The sequence below is a fragment of the Sprattus sprattus genome, assembly GCF_963457725.1.
Source record: "Sprattus sprattus genome assembly, chromosome: 3".
In the NCBI taxonomy this organism is placed as follows: domain Eukaryota; kingdom Metazoa; phylum Chordata; class Actinopteri; order Clupeiformes; family Clupeidae; genus Sprattus; species Sprattus sprattus.
The window spans coordinates 12,232,784-12,239,781 of NC_137922.1; positions in this window are offsets into that span (position 1 = coordinate 12,232,784).

The window sequence follows — 6,998 nt, forward strand, 5'->3', positions numbered from 1 at the left end:
TCACTCGAATGCAATTTATCGTTAATTGTTTGTGTTTGACGTGGGTTCTACGTTCGGAAGGAAGCAGACAACAGGTTCTTTAGCAAACAGGCTACACGCCTCGTGTAACATTTAGCACACACGTTGATTCAGACAAAACCTGTCAGGTTGCTGGGTCGACGTTTTAATAAGCTAATCATAAAGAGAAAATCACACAACGTGGCAGATTGTTAGGCCTTAATCAGCAAACGACTGTTTCTTAATTCTTCTACGAGGTTTACTTCTTTATTTGTGTTACTGAAGTAAAACACTTTAATGTCACGTTAACGTGATTAACATGAACTACTCATTTGACAACACCTTATAGCCTAATGAAGGCAAGGAGTGCCTTGCATGGTTGTGACAAAAACTAAACAAGGTAGGCTACGCGATTTTTATCTGATGTTATACTGAGCTTTTCCGGGCTAGGCTACTAGTTTGTAATAGGTTTGTGTAGAAAACAGTAACCTACACGTTTATGTCCGATGCTGCACATGTTATACAATCCTGTCGATATCTTTAGTTTATCGGTTGCAAAAATGACTCTCCAGGTTTGGCGAAAGAACCTCTCGTTTACCACGGTAAGGTGAGGTGCCTGCAGTTGCCGTAATTCTTTATCCGTAACAGTGGTTTATCTCCGTTTTCGTGGACCAAACAAGTCGTTCTTTCTTACTGACTGAATATCCCAATCCCGAAAATCTGAAAGTAGTCTTTACAGGCATTTTGTGAGGGAGAAGAGAATATATCAGACAATCCCGAAACATCACACCCACAAGCGACAGCGATAAAAACGTTGCCTTTCTCTCTTTCTTCGGTGCTTTTTGGTCATGACATTCTCTCCTGTCTTTTGGAAGATTTTGGCTAAAACTGTCGTCCGTCTTCGATAAAGAACTGTCTTGGTCGAGGTCGCTCAGGACAATCCGTAATCATACGGTATAGCATGGCTGGTTCCCTTAACTGAGCCGGAGGATGCTTGCTCTTGCTGTGGTTTCAGCACCATGATGACTGGGACAGCTCCCAGGCGCGGTCCCGTCCTCTAACATTACAGTGATGCAAACGGATGGGAGCGAGCACACAGCCAATGGTTTTCAGAAAAACCTTTTTTTTTGGCTTGCTTGAAGCCTAGTAATTGGAAATATTTAAATACACGCTATTATTATGAAAAGGCATGAAAACCCTTAGGTGTTGAAAAGCAATGTCTTACACTGAATCACAAAGTAAGTAAATAAATAAATAAAAACTTGAGCAAAACATGACAAGCTTGTCCTTCACGTAACATTTCAACTAGTAAATGGTATGGTTTACAGCAAGAGTGTAGGATTTGTTCCACTGTGCTTTTATCTCTTTCAGACACGGAACTTAAATAATGTGTGATGAATAATTCATGGTGACTACCATAGGCCCACCACCATACACTCTGGTCTAAATACTTCATACTGGCCCCACCTTCTAGGCGAACCCGCTGAACCCATGTAGCTGTGTCTACTAAAAATAGTTTTGGGTTGGGGATCCCTCCCTCTCTCTGTCTATCTCTCTGTCTGTCTCTCTCTCTCCTTTTCTTTCTTTCTTTCTTTCTTTCTCTCAGCAGAATGGAAGGAGAGCCTCAGTATTCCACATGCATGCAGCTGACATAAATTACCCATGCAAAGGTGTGGCAGTGGGTTGTGGCCACTAAACCATGATACAACTGAACACAGTAGGGTATGTAAGGAGATCCTAAAGAAGTGAGAAGATGGGAGTTCTCCACAGACCAAACACACAAGTGAGGCTGCAAGTGGTATTGCATTCAAATTATGGTTAGCAACTGAAAATGCCTTGGAGGCCATCCACCATCCAGGGATAAGCCAGGGTGAAGGATCACAACCTCAGCCTCCTCAGAAGACATTGCCACTACACTTGCTATATTATACGGGTCATGGTAAGATGAAACCTATGGACAGACAAAACTTCATTCTATTTGGTTCTTAGTTATAGCAACACATCTACAAGTAGGCCTAAAGTATGTCATTATTGGTCTCTATCAAGACCAGCTGATTGTGCTCAGTGTCATAGAAACAGTCATTTTCTGCAGAAACAGAAGCTTAAACTACAGAATCTGTATAAACAGTCATGTTCTACAGTTACAGTTATTGAGGTAAACAGACACAGATCCATCTCTGTAGGGATCCTTTCAATGTAGCCAGACATTTATAATAACATTAGCCTGTCCGGGGTTTACTTTGACACAAATGCTTGCCACATTTTGCTAGTTATAGAGTTCCAATTCAATACTGGACCAATTTTGATCATTAATTGTCCTTAGTAAAAGCAAAAATAGGGCCCGGGTTGAAAAATCCTTAACATCGCCATTTGCCACACTAGTTTAAAGAGTGGAAGTCCAGAAGGTACGAAACAACGTATTCTCCAAATACAGTTTTGCAGTTGTTTAAATTCTAAATGCTGATGGGACACCTCTGAGACCCGTAAGGGCTCCTCTCAGTCATTTGTCTCAATAAGAGAAGAGAAACATCAAATTACTGGCCCCAGATCTTCCTGTCCCCTGAGCACCTCAAGTAATTAAACAGGAACAATTTGGTGCGCACACACACCTGTGGATTAATTTATGAGATTCATTCAGAAAGCCATGAGACTATTACTGTAGCATCGGAACTGCATGAAGTATCCAGTGTGTCTCTTCTAACACAGTAAAATAAATCACAAAACACCCAAAAATATGAAATTGCATTATTTCTCCATGTGGTCAGCTATGTATGTGTCCATGTTTATCTGTTTATAGGTCTAACAGTGTCTCGCTTTCTATGTCTTTATGTCTATTCTGTGAGAAATACAGAAAGTAATATGAGCACAGCATGAAATATTTGCTAAAGTCAAATACTCAAGCAAGAAATCCCATCACATTTCTATCTCGCTCTCATTTAGTATTTCTTCACATTCTCTGTTTCTCCTTGACATATTCTTTCCATTCTCTTTGTTTGGTCACTGTGTGTGTGTGTGTGTGTGTGTTTGTGTGTGTGTGTGAGAGCGCTTGCGCTTGCGCATGTTGGAAATATTGAAAGAGCAACGAACAAAAGTGGACCACAGATGACCGTCAGAGATGGCACTAAGGACAGCTGCAATAACAATATTTCTGAATGCAGTTATCTCCGTTCTCAAATGTTTGCTTATTACCCAGGGTGCCGCTCAAAGGCACCTCAGACACAACAAGTTTACTCTATGCCTCCAATAGATTGTCTTATAGTTCATTCTTTGTTTATTTATCTGCCTAAGCAGCCATAGGCTCTGTTATTGTTCTGACGGCTTCGCAGAGGACAAGGATGGTACAGCGATGTAATCGCGGAGCCACAGCACAGTCACAGGCGCTGGAGTCAAGGCTGGGAACAGTGTCTGCAGATGCTATGAACTCCTCTGTGACAAGCGTGTATACTGTGTTCCTTTCTCACTCTGATATGCTCAAGTTCGCCTGAATAGGATTAGACTGCTAGCTCACATTGTTAGAACAATACAATAACAGCGCTTTCTGTGTTCCTTGTTTAGCTAGAAGTTTAGGCAGGGTGCTTCTACAAGGATGCATCTACAAGGATGGATTTTCAGAAGTGTCTTAAAAACTGATGGTACCAATAGCAATATGGCAAGGAGTCTATAGATTTATATCCTCCTTGAATCTAATACAGTTATTCAATTGTTGCACTGGAAAGTGTGTGTGTGTGTGTTTGTGTGCGTGCGTGTTTGTGTCAGTACACTGCTTGGCTTGCATGTGAATGTAAATGTGAGCATGTACTTTGACAAACTCGGCTGCATATCCAGGTCTGTGCTAACAGCTATTCTCTCAGTTCCAGCACTAAAGAGAACGGATTATCCTATTCTATCTCCCCTGGGGAATCACATATATGTAAGTTCATGTGCAGAGGGGCATACACACACACAGACACACACACACACACACACACACACACACAGACACACACACACACACACACACACACACACATTCACACACACACACACATTCACACACACACACACACACACACACACACACACACACACACACACACACACACACACACACACACACACACTATACCATTACTCAGACTCAGCAGTGCTGTCACACAGTTTTTAAGCCAGAGCCCAGTCAAAAGAGGCAGATGCAAAGATCTGGAGAAAGGCTGCCAAATCCTTGCTTAGCCAGCCTGTGTCGTATTAGTCGAGCGGGTGGATTGGTGTGTGCCTTCTGAAATACCCTTCTTTACTACGCTGAGCTGAGCTTTTGCCCCTGTTGAACTGAAACGCATGTTTGGATTCTTGATGCTCTCTGAAAAAGGAGAAGTCAAATACAGTGTTCACGGAGTGATCACAACTCTGTGTGCGGTGTGTGTTCAATATATGTTCAGTGTTAAGAAACACAATTTGTTGTTACTTTGAGACTAAAATAGAAAGAAATTAGTACATCCCAAAGAACAATTTTAATAAAAAATAAATGGAGAAACAGTTTATGATTTGCATATCATGTTAAGTGAATGTCTATTTGTAAAAAACTAAACTTTAAGTATAGTACAAGTCTATAGGTAAAAAACTGTATAAGACTAGTTACAGACTCATATTGTATGTAAACTTGATATGGTAAGACTTGATATTGTGAGATTGTCCTCGAAATCCTAAAAAGTAAAACCATTTTTCTATCTTGAGTTATCAAGTCCTGTTTGAGAGCTCAGATGAGCTACACATTTCACATTCTATTTACCATTTCATAATGTTCACAATCCTGTTGATTGGATTTGAAGCTCTGAGCCATCTAAATAATTGGTAGCTGTCTCATCAGGAACCGGATGCCTGTGTGTTTGTCACACCTGTGTGTGTGTGTGTGTGTGTGTGCGTGCGCGCATATGTGTGTATGTGGCCGTGTGTTTATGTGTGTTTGAATGTGTGTGTGTGTGCTGAGGTGGTAAGGAGGTGGTTGACATCAGTGTGACTGTCTTCCATGCTGGGTGCATCAATTTCTGACAATCCTTTGGCGAGAGTCGCTCACCAATTAGGGGTGTTAGTGTGGCAGGTTCAGCATGAAACATGGCCCTGTGCAGCTGCTCTCTAATAACCCATTTACAGGAATGCAAGGCTGTCATGGATACTTTCCCCTCTTCCCGAGATGGACAAAATCCCCTTTGGTACCTATAAATCCCTTATATGTAGGCTATTTTCTATTCACAATTTTTGAACAGTTTTTCCAGTTACCACTTTTGCACTTTCTCTCCTCTCTCCCACACAAACACACTTGCCCTTGATATGACATTAGATATAGAAATGATTTTCTATGTTGTCAAAGGGCAATGTTGGGCACCCTCCTGAAAATCAGATAATGTTTTTCGTAAGCAGAAATCATCAAAAGCAATTCATATTGTATGTGTGGGGTTCAGTTTATACATTGTCTACATGTACTCGGGTCTCAGTTCTATAGAGTGATCTAGCATCCATTCTTCTCTGTGATAATGACATGGCCCAGAGCAAGAGCATCTCACAAAAGCAGAATATCCATGAAAATCTCTGGAAAAATGTCCTCAAGCTCTGGCTCTAGTTGCCTTCGCAGATCCTAGAACGTTGAGTTTTATTTTTATTTTTTTTATAAACAATAGATGTTTTTATGTATTAAAGATGCGCTCTGGCTAGATGCCACTGTCATGCCATATGCTATTTACCAGTGAGCGCACAAATAAATACAAGATATTCATTTCATATAATCATAACACTTCTGTTGTTTGTTATAGCCAAGTATGATTCAGTGTATCTGAAGAGAGTCTTTGCATAATGTCATGTGGCATACCCCAGTCGATATTGAAGAGGTGTCATCTATTGTGTTGAATGGATTTAGTACATTATTAAATGGAATGAAGGATACTTGTGTAATAGGCAGTAAGATTGCATGTTATCTGTATTAGGTAGGTCTAATCCAATAGCCAAAATCAAATTATCCACTTATTAACAGCAATTACATATTAGAAATGTAAATCATTCATATTTGGTTTGCAAGATAGGCTACCATATTCCAAACCAAACAAATACATATAGGTTACAGTAGTGAACTTTAAGCGTGCCCACATTTTATACTACTGAAGTAAAGCACACACCTTGGCCTTTTAGTAAGACATTTCAAACCTCCTACACTGAGCAAAACCAATATTTCAGTGGCTTCAGCTATTCCAGCCCTATGCAACTTGTTTTAGTCGTGGTGTAGGCCTAAAGATGTTGTCATTGATCTGCTGCTCGTAATGCGAAATTATTTATAGGTGTATGGTTCTCTTTGATGTATTTAATAATAGAATGTAAATAGCACAGCAACTATTGTACAGCAATATCACAAACTTCCAATACGCATATATCTGGCCATCAGTGATACAACTTGCCCTATAACTTGTTTGAGGGCAACAACGTAGCGTAGAGACAACAAATAATTCTATGGTAGCACCATCAGATGATACATCACCATAGTTACGGGCATAATATTCCAAAAAATAGCAAATGCAAATACAAAACAGCTGTAGGCTAGTCAGCTAACTTGGTTTTTAGGGAAGAGCACATTTGCTCAGTAGTGGCTTGGAAAACAGCTCAGACTATTATGAGGTAATTGCGTAATTTGACGGATTCATGAATTGTACGTTATTGTTAATTAAGCTAGCTATTGTGTTTGCAACCAAGTTATTTAACGTAAGCTTGGCACCGATAGCTATGCAAATTAGTCTTGACTGAAATAACTGTGTGAAGCCGTTGCTAGGACTCAGTTATCTGCACAAAGCAGGTAAAAACGACAAGCCAAATTAGGTCATTGCTAGGTTGTAGTTTTTTCCATTAGCTAAATGTAGGCATATAGCGATGAATAGGCGACTTATTTCTCGTTAGTTAGACTAATTGCTTGCATGCTAAACAGAATAGTAAAACAGGAAAGCCAAAGGCGTTCACCCTCCTATTTTACCCGCTTTATCGTGCAG